Genomic DNA, 12480 nt, shown 5'->3' on the forward strand with positions numbered 1-12480 from the left:
CCAAACCCACCTAGCATGACCTCACCAAGTACATGGTCACCTCCCATCACCACCATGCCCAAGAATCTTGTCTTATGTCACATATACTTTGACAAATATTAGATGTACATGCTCTAGACCCCTCTCCACTTGTTCACCTTGTCAATTCACCTGGACTCACCCCACTTGACCAAGCCATGGACCCAGGGATAAAGATTTTGCACAAAAAAAATGCCAAGACATGACCATGCCACTCCAAATGACATCACATGCCAACCCTTGTCCTACTCCCTCTCTAGTCACCCTCACCTTGTCAAATAAGCTTCCCTCACCTCACTGACCCCCACCATGCCAAGGTTGAGCTCAGGAGAAGCATAGCATCCCATGTCACACCATGCCACTCACATAGTCACCACCATGCACCCACATGCCCTGGCCCTTTTCCCTCCCTCTCACCATGTCACCTACAGTCCCCTGGACCCTAGACACCTGCCCGACATGGTCCTTGGTGGAGGAGAGCAAAGACTTGACCACAACACTCATGCCATGTCACTTGATCACCAACCCGTGGCCACCCATGTCTCTCTTCGTGCACACTGCATCCCGTCGCGTCCCACTGCGCCACCACACTCCTCTCACCTCGGAACACCTCCTAGACACGACCGTTGACCTGCCCACGCACCAAGTGGACGCCACGACGCGACGCCCTCAAAGGACACCAACGTCGGCCTCGTCCTCGTGTGCCCCGCACACTACGTCCGCGAGCCAGCCACTGTGCACACGTTCACCCCTCCCCAGTAACTCTCCGCTGACGCCATGGAAAGGACCAGAGCCCCCTGTACTTGACGCGCCCGTGACGTCGCCCGCCATGACCTCCACGTCGCGTTCCCGTCCCTGGAGCCTATATAAGCAGCCCTCCGCGCCTTGGACATCACCACACCATCCAGCAGCTTCACTCCCTCCCTCCTAAAGCCTCCCTCTCTCCCTCCTTGCCGCACACCGGCGTCCACAAGCTCATCACGGCCACCGGCGGCATCCCTCAAAAGCGCCCAGATTTTCATCACCATAGCCCCGGAGCCCTACAGCAAAGTTGTAGCCCTTGGAAATACCTTTCCAACGCAACAAACCACGCCTCAATCCGAGCTCGGAGGTGAAAGTTAGAGCCCCCGCAAGTTAGCGGCGTCGGGAGGAAGACGACGGCCCAGCGCCGTCGGATCCTGATCCGACGCACCGCGTGCGTCGCCCGCGCCCGACGTGCATGCGCCATGCACGCGTGGCCCAGGCCGCCGCTGGGCCGGCCCACTCCTTTTCCCGCCCGCGGTTTAAATTCAAATTTCGTGTTTACTTTTATTTCAGCTTTTGCTTACTAGAACATTGCTAGAATTTGAATAGTTTCAACTGTACTAATCCAAATTTAGTGATTCAAAATGTTATAGAAAGCTTATGAAATTCTCTAACAAACCTCACTGGTTTCAACCTCATAGCTTGTGTAGTTTTTGAATAGTAAAAATAACAAATCAGTAACGTTTCAAACTTCAAATAAATCTTAAAAATCAACCCTTTTGAATTTTTAGGCGATTCCACCTCTCATAAATCACATTTGATGTTTTCTAATTTATTATGTAATAAAATACTATAGTTGTTTCATATGATCATGGGCTAGAGCAAAGTATTGGCTATGTAGTCAAAATCTAGCCCATTTAAACTATTTCAAAATTAGGGTTTCAAATCTATGAGGTGTAGCACCTCATTTAAATCATTTTCACAAGTGGTATGAAGTAATGCGATGAACCTTGTTGCTTGGTCTCATATATGCTCACTTGTGGATATTAAATCAAATAGGATTTAAATTGCATGAGGTATGGAACCTCATTTAAATCGTGTTTCTCAAATGGTAAATGTGAAGTATTGACCTTGGTCAACATGATCTCACCTTTATGAATTGAGGAAATTAAATCTTAACAATGTTCAATGAGAGGAAATTACTTCTCCCAAACTAAAGAGAAACCCTAATCCACACTTCGATGAGAGGAAATTATTTTTCTAACACTAAGTAAGGAAACCCTAGCATAATTTTTGGTAGTAATGTTAAGTAATGATGCTAGATCATTTGTGTGAGCCATTAAGGCTAATTAGGTCTACTTAAGTATTGTTTGGTGATTGTATCCTCGTATTCGTTTATAGACGCTAGTACCGGAGACTATCAAGAGGAGGAGGTATTCTACCAAGAAGAAGAAGAGAACTTTGACCACTACCCCAATCAAGGCAAGCTAATATTCTTGCAAGATAATACTCTTGCAAAGTGCAAAGCTCACCATGAGCAAGGCATTACCCCATTTTACTTTATGCTATGATCCTATTTCCCAGCTTTTACTTTACAAGCTTTATTTACTTTTGTTTTATCAAAGTACTTTTTGATTTATGTTTTACTTGGTTAGTACTGGATTAGTACAAGAGTATCAAGGTTAGCCTAGAAGCAAAGCAAAGTACTTAGCACCCCTCATACATAGATGCTAGTGCTAAATTAAAAGTGACTACTCTAGTTGGGAACTTGTGAAATGAAATGACTTTGAAAACCTTGGAATGACGAGTCATTCTATTGAAAGATTTTGAAGGTGAATATGATCTGTGAATAACTTGGTGAACTTTACAAAACTGATGGTTGGGTTCGGATGCGATACCATTCCAATTTTACAAGTACCCCCACAATACCTGAATCTGGGTAAGGCTTAGCTGGAAATTTATGTATCTTAGTATGGGTTCCCTCTAAACAAGCGTCATCGGGGTTAGGCTGGAGGCTGCCTCTACAACAAAAGAAATGATGAGAAATGACGTGAAACGAGGTGAATGTCCGGCCCAAGCCCTGTGCAGGTTCCCGGGTTAGCAGTTGGTTTTCACCGGGAGGCCAAGCTCATGGGGAGAGGTGCCTATACTAGGGTATGTAAATGAAAGGTTAGGATTGGTAGTTCGCGTATCGCGTACGATAAATCAGGGCCGATTACCCCTGACGAACTATTGCAATTGTTGTGGCACAAGTGTACAACCTCTGCAGAGTTTAACCTATTCGAATAGCCGCGTCCGCGGTCATGGACAGATTGGGAAGGCCATACTTGTTCCGTCATCGAACTTTTCTAAAAATATGAATGGTGAATGGTGACTTGAATTGAAAGGTGACTTTGACTTTGAATCACAACTGAGTTGTGGGAATGACACTAATGTTCCCACTTGAGTAAGTTAGGAAAATGAAGAGATTTTGTTTACTAAAGTGCTTATGAAATAAAACTGGCTTTACGCAAATAACCTTAGAGCTTAGAACACTCTCAATAGCAATGTTAGTACTTACAATAGTATTAGTTTGCGAGTACTTTAAAGTACTCACGGCTTTGTCCCTGGCTATTCAAATGGCCAGACTATGAAGAGGAGTACCAGAACCCGGAAGAAGGACAGCAGGACGTCTACGACAACTAGGATCACTCCTGACGTCAACGCGTTGCCTGTGGAATAGATGGACCACGACCGCTACTACTTCGCTTCCGCTATGTGTTTTGTAATAGGATCTCTAGATCCACTATGTTGTATTAAGACTGGATCATGTGATCCTTTGTTGTAAGACGATTATGTGTTGTAATGAATGATGTGTTGTGATATCAATCTATTATGTCTCGCAAAAACAAGATTCCTGGGATTGCGATGAATGGCATAATAGGCATCTGGACTTAAAAAATCCGGGTGTTGACAAGAACTCATGGGCCTCGGAGTCTTCAGAATAGGGCAGCGAATGGTAGGGTGTGCCCCGGAGTCACAGACCAAACAATAGTGAACCACCTTGCAGTTCTTAGTCGCATGAGAATTGTCCGCGCACTTCCAGCAGCGACCCACTTTCTTCGGCTTCACAAGCGGGGCTGCGGCGACAGGAGCAGCCATAGGCATCGGCTGCGGTACAGGAGGTGCCTCCACCATGGGTATAGTGGCCGGCAGACCCCCTGGAGGTGGCGGCTGCTGCACCATACTCTGAACTGCGGGCGGCGGCACGGCAGCCACCACTCCCGCCGCTGCAGCCGCGCCCACGGGCTTCTTCTTTCTTCTCTTCTTCGCCTGCCCCGGCTGTGCCGGCTGCTGCTGAATAACCGGCTGCTGAGGTGCGACCGGTTGCTGCATAGGAGGATAGTGAAGATACTGCCCCTGGTAAGGCGGGTATTGCTGTGGCGGCGGAAACGGCAGCTGCTGCTGCGGCACGAATTGCGCAGCCGGAATCCGCGGTGGAGGCGGGCGGAACCCCACCTGAGGCCGAGGCGGAACCGAAGGCGCGGGCGGCATGAGGGCCCCTGCCGGCCACCCCTGGAATCCCGGCGGCCAACTAGCACTTGGAGATCTTGAAGGCGCGTCAAGCAATTACACAGCATGTTTGAAATCTAGTAACACTTCTGATTTTGATATCAAAATGTCTGCTGAGGCTTCTAATGGTCTGGAAAGAGTCAAGGCATATTTTTTTCTTCTCAAAAGATTACCTTAAGTTTTATTATATCAGTATGTTTACACTGTTGATCTTTTCATCTCTAAAACCTACAATTGTGTCCTTGTCCCTACGTGTAGGGTTCAATCGACTAGCCCTTTACATCTTGGTGAACACTTGCAATCTTATAGGTCCTATGTTGTTTCATTCTGTTTCTTGTTTATACATCTTCTGTATGGCAGCCTTAGTCAGTTCCCCAAATTCCATTACGTCCAAAGAGGATATCAAATGGACTAAATAATTACATTAACCTAGGAATGCGGTGGGTTGTGGGTACACTACTGGTGTTCTAATCAGGCAATTGTAGTTGTAGCTATTTTACTGAAAAATCTGCCCATTCCTAGTCATTGCCTTGGTGCTGGCACACCAGGAATGTTGGCCATTACCCACTATGGGCAAACAGTTGTCATGGCTAGAACAAGAAGGTTTTTGAACAACATAGCATCTGTGTATGAACAATGATATAACTGCTTTAGTACCTGCATTGGATGTTTTGCAATGCAATTTTAAGCACTACCGTGATTCGCAAATATGACATACTACCGCACATAATAACACATAGGTGGATGTTGATTATCTGTAGATCCAGTTACTGAATAACCAGCTTCTGCCTTTTCTTTTTATTTGCAACTTAAGTTGTTGGTGATGATATGGTTATACCGAAGCTTCTAATGGATAATAATAGATGGCTAGGCTATAGCATTGCTGATAACCATGATGTACAATTTTAAGCATATTCCTGGAGTTGTGTGTGTGTACCTGGTTCTTGTATTATGCTTGGCATTGAATCTGAAAATGCGTACTTGTTTAACACCCTCGCCGCATCACCATAATATTTCTAAATGCATTTTTTCAAAACGAATTTGGATGTTGATTATCTGTAGATCCAGTTACTGAATAACCAGCTTCTGCCTTTTCTTTTTATTTGCAACTTAAGTTGTTGGTGATGATATGGTTATACCGAAGCTTCTAATGGATAATAATAGATGGCTAGGCTATAGCATTGCTGATAACCATGATGTACAATTTTAAGCATATTCCTGGAGTTGTGTGTGTGTACCTGGTTCTTGTATTATGCTTGGCATTGAATCTGAAAATGCGTACTTGTTTAACACCCTCGCCGCATCACCATAATTTTTCTAAATGCATTTTTTCAAAACGAATTTGGTTTGTTATCCTCAATAACCAGAGGTCATCAAAATGCTCATTTTGTGCTAAGCAGCTTGCGAAATTATCATGTACAAGACTTACTGTTTGTCTATTTTAGAGGAATTGTGTGCGTGGACTTGATACACCTTCCTTTGTTTGGGCCTTTCAGGATTTGTTATAATCGAGATGCACAATAAACGAAGAACGAAAAATAAAACACTGCAGGGGACATGAGATTTTAACGTGGAAAACCCTTGCAACACACAAGGGAAAAACCACGGGCGCCAGCCAGCAAAACTTCACTATTTCGGTGGTGTTTACAAACGCCGTGGGTGTACAATGATGCGATGAAACCCTAGCGGCGGCTTACAGGGAATATTTATAGACGGTGGCAACGATCCGTACCGCGACGGGCCTCGCTCCGCTCGCTCGGCCCAAGCCTCCGGCGACGGGCCTCGCTCCGTTCGTCAGAAGTTAGCCTCCCTTTAGTATATGAATTTGGATCACAATATAACAGGATTATCTTATGCACACTAATAGCTAGGTCAATGATATAAGCTAATCTACATCCAGCCTACCTTCATTTAAAATTTGAAGCGCATGTTTGATGTTGCTAAAATAGTTTCAGCTTTTCCTAACATTTGTGTTTAAACTGGAAGACCTAGATGATCGTACAGGCCCCATAGGTTATACTACCTGGCCAATATATGCAGAATCAAATACTTGAAATTTTTCAGTGTTGGCTTGCTGCCCAAACCTTTGTGGTTTTTGACTTGCATATTTGCACCTAGCTATTGATATGTGTTTCATACATTTTGCTTATTGGTTTGTTTTGGATGTACTAGTTGTTGAATGATCATTTCCTTGAGTACCCACAGTTTATCTCTTGAACTTCTCAGTAGTAATAAGATTTAAGTTAGCTACTTGTTCTCGCATTATATCTCATTGGCATCCTTTTACCAATACTGCAGAGGGTGACAGATTGGGTATCCCAGCCCAGGGATCTTGTCGAGAAAAGAACATTGCATGAAGCAAAAACAGTTTTTGAATTTATCTCCAGTGCATTGGAAACAAGTTCACATTCAGATATCCTAATGGAGATGAAAGCAGAGGCACTGCTGACGGTCTGTATTTCTAAAGAATATTTTACAGCGATGAATTGTTGAAGAATAATTATGCAGTCATGTGTAGATTTGGCTGAAAGAAATGATGTTTTAATTAATTCCAATGGAGAACCAAATAGTTCCAATGTATCTGGAAAGGCAAAATGCTCTATAACACTTTGGCGGCCATACCTCATTTGCAAGTCTTACTTCCTTCTATACAAGCTTATGAGGCTCTTGATTTGCTAAAGACGCATGAGCTAGTGACACCTGAAGAGAGGTAAATTGCCAGGTCCTGTGACTTTTGTTTTTTCTTCTTTCTTTCTCAGTTTGTCTTTGATATTTAATTTCTGAATGATGACATGCAGTGATGGGAGCACATCTCAGAAATGTTTCTCATCACTGTCTACAAGTATAAGGCAACTTCTTTCGTTCAAGGTATATCTCCTTTTCTAATGACTTCTTTTCATCCTCTAGCACACTAGCAAAAATGAAAACTGCTGATATAGCACTCCTTTTCTCTTGATAAAAATAGAGATGCAACCTTGTTAACATTGCCATGTGTCAACAGGAAATCAACAAAATAGATACTCCCTCCGGTTCATATTAATTGACTCTAATATGGATATATCTTGACACATTTTAGTTCTAGATACAACCATATTGAAGTCAATTAATATGAATCGGAGGGAGTACTAAATTTCCAGTGCTGGAGCATATTTTGGCTGTGAGATTTCTTTGAAGTCTGGATCAGCTACATGTAAGTAGTGGATGAGCTCTTTGGTGAGAGGCTTTACATTTGTATCATTAGCCAGCAAAAAGACAGATTCAAAGGCCATTTTGCGAACTGAAGCACCGGCGTCCTTAAAAGTGCACAGGTATTGAGAATGTTAAAAGCCAAAATAGCAGGACTAAGGTTCCTGATTTAATAAATGCAACTATTGATTATAGCCTGAAAGACTGCAACACTGAATTATTGTACAGTAAGGATTAAGGAATTTATATATCAGTATGATGTAAACCTGAGTTAAAACATTGCTTTGAAAGAGCAGCACTATCCGAATTGGACTATGCACCCAAATCATATGAATTAAGCTTTAGCAAGTACACAAGGGAAGCTATCTATTTCAAGGGTGCAGGAAAATATGAGTTCCTGATGATATGTTGGATTATATGCCAAGCGAGGAAATGTATTTACAACACAAGCAGACTCGTAACATAAGGAATACACTCGGCATTTCTGTCAGTTAATGGACAGGGACATTTGATTCCATTCAAAGGAGAAACTGATGAACATTGAGTTATTAAATAGCAAAACTAAATCACACAAATTCAAAAGAACATCAACTCAATTTGCACTTGGCAATTAATTGTCGTAGAAGTCCTGTAGCCTGTATTCAGATTTGATGCAAAATGAATGTGTCTAGAAACCTGCTCTAGTGGTGTTGCTCCAGTTTAGTCTCTACATCCATCTTGTTGGTCTTAGCTAGGTTTGTTATACTACGTTGTGTTTTAATTCAAAGAGAACTCAAACCAGGACACCATCTTCATGGCTTGTTTGTAGCAAGAAAATTCTTCATATTTTTTTCCTTAGACTGATTTTTTTCGATAAAGGATGCTTTATTACTTCAAGAAGCAATTACATCCAGCCTCTGCATAACCAGGATGCACACAGCCGTTTGTTGTCTCAAGTGACCAAAGTTACATAAAACAAAAATAGGCGAAATACATATCGGAACGATGAATCATATAACGCCTAAGAGCTAGGTGGAGGTACTATCCGTAGACTATGCTGCCACCCATGTAGGGAAAAAGTATCCCTCGCCGTATCCTCCAACCGTGTACAGACCTCCGTAAACAGGTCTCGAATATATATGTTAAAAAATATTGTTTGGTCTCGAATGCAGGTTCTTTTGGGAAAGACTGTTGCCCATGTTAGAAAGATGGCGGCCACTGTGCCTAGCAAAGAAAGACACTGGATGGAGCTAATGGCCATGCAGGATGCGAAGTGTTGAGAAGTGCCCATAATTGGATGCACTGGTGGAAAAAGTGGCTTTGGTCGTGGTTGGCAACTGCCATTAGTCGCGGTGGCGCAACCGCGACCAAAGCAGCGCGACTAAAGGCCCCCCCTTTAGTCGCGGTTCCTTACAAACCGCGACTAAAGGCCCGTCCACGTGGGCCGCGAGGCGGCGCCGAGGCGGAGGCCCTTTAGTCGCGGTTCTTCCGGCCAACCGCGACTAAAGGCCTCCGCAGGGTTTAGGGTTTAGCCCCCCTCCCCCTAAATCTGGTTTCTTTTTAATTTGTATTATTTTATTTCTTTTGGGTTTTAATTCTGAAGGAGTTTCACATATTCTACGGTACTCGTATACATACATGCATATGAATGTACAATTTCAAACAAATTTGAAATTAGAACCAAAAAGAATTCAAGAGGAATATACAATATATATTCAATATCGGATGACCATATACAATATATATTCAATATCGGATGACCATATACAATTTTGAACAAGTTAGTTACAAATTCTGGTGCATATAAAGTTCTACGTCATCGTAATAGTGTTCTCCTCTAGGATCGATGACTTCCCTCGCCAACCATCCAGCTAGTTCCTCTTGAAGTGGTCGGAAGCGAGCTTCGGACTAAGCGTCTTCCGGAGGTTATTCCTCAGGATGTTGTTCTCACACGTCCGGTCCCGCTCATTGCAGTATCTCCGGATCCTCTCACAAACATAGTATCCACATAGATTGGTCCCCGGTGGCTGAGTATCCCCGGTCGTCCGCACTTGCCATTTTAAAATGTAGCTCTTTTTTGAATTCACCGACCTTGGTATCTACGAACCGTCTCCAAACCCTACGAGGCAAAGAAAATTAAATAAACAAGAGAGTTATTAATTAGTTACTTGATATTAGGAAATGATGAACGAAATAGGCCGATCGATATAGAGCGCAAATGAATGAAAATAATTACTTTTGCATCATTTTTCTCATGTCGCCCCAAAGCGCCGGATCCATATTCAGAGAGTCGTGGACGAGAACCGAGGAGGTCTGAACTTTAATTACCATAAGAATCCAGTGGAACCTGCGGACACGATACATGCACAGTCATGCATAACTCATCGATTAGCCACATACCATGCATGGAGTAAACAAAAGAGAATGTGCTCAAGACGAAACACTCACCCAAAATGGTAAGGAAATAGAATATCACTTTTCTCTTGCTGTTTTCTAATAAACCGCCACGAGTCTTCCTCCACGTCGGCGGGGTGGTGTTCTAACACATATGAATTAACGATGTGTGGGTCAATGAACCCAACATCATGGATGTTCCTTATTCGCATTTCCCGCTTCTTCATTCTGCATAATATATAGCGTACACAACAAGATAGTTAGGACAATATATATATATATATATAGTGCGAGCAATGAACGAGATGGGGTAGAAATTAATAAATCACTTACGAACGTAGCAACCGATGATAGATTTGTCGAGGTCGCGCAGATTGAACAGCTGGAACAATTCACTCAGAGGAATTTGTACCCAGTAACGTTTGAAGTGATGCACATATTTAACTTCCGCATAGATATAGTCTTTGGCGTCTTTATGTTTTATGTAACCCTTGTACCAATTTAGCGGACCTTTCATTTGTCGAGGTAGATCCTCTTCCTGCGCAGGCTCGATGAGAGGGCCATTCTTCACATATGTAAATACTACGTCCTTCATTGGCGCCTCATCAAGGCCTAACGAGTGCACGAAGAGTGATACCTAAGTCGGCCGCTTGTTCTCTGGCACTTTCTACAGTCAATCCATGTGCTGCCGCATCTGCTATGATATCGGGGGCATCCGGACCGGCGGCTTGCACTATGAGCGGGGCGATCGATTGTTTACTTTGTTCCCCGAGCTGGGCAACTTCTTTCCCCCTTTCTAATTTTGTCTCGGCCTCGTCCTCCAAGGCTTTCTTCTTCGCGGACTCTTGGTTCCTCTTGAACGCGAGTGCTTGCCTACGAAGTTCACGTAAATAGTCGTCGAGCAGATTCTTCGCGGCTTGGGACGGTGTGTTCAAAAATGACTTAGCCCACTGCTTTTCCTTGTCGAATATACTCGGCTTGGGCTCGCCCTCTATTTTCTTCTTGACGCTCGCCTTCCATTTCTCTAAATCAGCAGCCGCGCCCGCCTCGACTTCCTCGGCACTACTTTCCCAAGGCCTCGTGGGGAGAGGCTTCGGTGATACCTCCGGTACCTTTGTTTTCTTAGGTACGTAAGGGTCCGGGTTAATAACCCGAGGACTGCTTCGCTTCTTCGCCGGAGGTGGATTGGGGGCGGTACCGGTGTCCGATCACCCGCCGGACGAGGACCGGGGGCGGCGACGTCGGGCGACGTGAATGAGGTGTATTAGGTGAAGCACCACCGCCACCGTCACCGCCACCGCCACCGTCACCGCCACCGCCACCGCCACCGTCACCGCCACCGCCACCACCACCACCGTACGGGGGTGGACTTGTTGGCGCCTCGCACTGGAAACTTGATAAATTTCTTCTGCCATAGAATGAGCTGGCGCTTGACATCTCCAAGTCTTTTCACCCCTTCGGGTGTAGCAATGTCAATGTCCGGGTCCTCAAACCCTTGGACTATCTCCTCCACCGTCACACGAGCATAGCCATCTTGAATGGGGTTGTTGTGGTGGAGTGCTCCAGTGGTAAAGCACTGCCGATGGCTACCTTCATGGACATGTTCCCGATAGGATAAAACAGATGACATGCTTTCATCTCCTTTATACCGTCCACGGGGTAGCGAGGAGGCTCCGGTGCAGTAATTTCGACCACCGAGGCTCCGGTGCAGTAATTTCTATCGTCGGTGCACTAGCCGGGTGAGGCCTCCGTGGAAGCCACGCTGCTTCTTCTCCGCTGCTGGCTTCCGAGATCCATTGGATGATCTTCAGCATGCTCGCGCCCGAGCTGCATCTCTTTCGGCGACTAGTACACTCACGGTTTTCTTCATCACATCCATTTCCGTTACCAACTTCGCCACAACATCCGCATCCCGATCCATCTTTCTCTTACGGCTTCGTAACCGTACGGGTCATCGTTCTGGGGAACCCTATTTTCCACGGAATGGGCCCCATGCCTCGTATACGTCCTCCGTGTTCAGGGTTCCCGAGGGCTTTTGTCAGGGCGTCGTTCTCTCTGTTGAACCTGATCCTCCCCTCTTGAGCCTCCCTCATTGCCTCAATAAGCTTTTTGGTGGGTGTAATTATTTTGCCCTGGTAAACACACTCCCCTGTCTCCGGGTTCAGCGATCCCCCATGCCCGTACCACCGGCTTTTGGCCCTTGGGTCCCATCCCTCCGTACACTGGACGGATTCCTCGCGCCCTCAGCTCGTTCTCCATCTTCTCCCACTTAGGCTGCCAAAAGCGATACCCTCCTGGCCCCATTTTATGATTGTACTCCTTCTTGGCCGCATTTTCCTTATTTTTTTTCGATAGTTCAAGGAACTGCTCCGATTTCTTTTGCTTCACAAATTCTGGCCAATCATGTTGCGGTTTCTCATATTGTCCTTTGAAATTCGGAGTCTTGCCCTGGTTGACAAAGTCATGGGCTAGATTTTGCTTGTATTTCCGGAATGCGTTGGCCATCCTAGAAAGAGCGAACTCGTTTGACTAGCTTGCGCCTCTCCTTGTTTTCCGCAATCTTTTTACCCTCCTCATCGTATTTGCGGTATTCCGGAGGTAGAACGA

At 44.9% G+C, this 12480-nt stretch overlaps 1 long non-coding RNA gene across 1 annotated transcript; it reads left to right on the top strand.

The window, feature by feature from the left end:
* Positions 1–6760: 6760 nt before the first annotated feature.
* LOC124670455 lies at positions 6761–7334 on the top strand. Its single transcript, XR_006992532.1, has 3 exons — positions 6761–7024; positions 7113–7182; positions 7316–7334. It is a non-coding gene; the product is annotated as an uncharacterized LOC124670455 (long non-coding RNA).
* The last annotated feature ends 5146 nt before the right edge of the window (positions 7335–12480 follow it).

Source organism: Lolium rigidum, chromosome 7, assembly GCF_022539505.1.
Source record: "Lolium rigidum isolate FL_2022 chromosome 7, APGP_CSIRO_Lrig_0.1, whole genome shotgun sequence".
In the NCBI taxonomy this organism is placed as follows: domain Eukaryota; kingdom Viridiplantae; phylum Streptophyta; class Magnoliopsida; order Poales; family Poaceae; genus Lolium; species Lolium rigidum.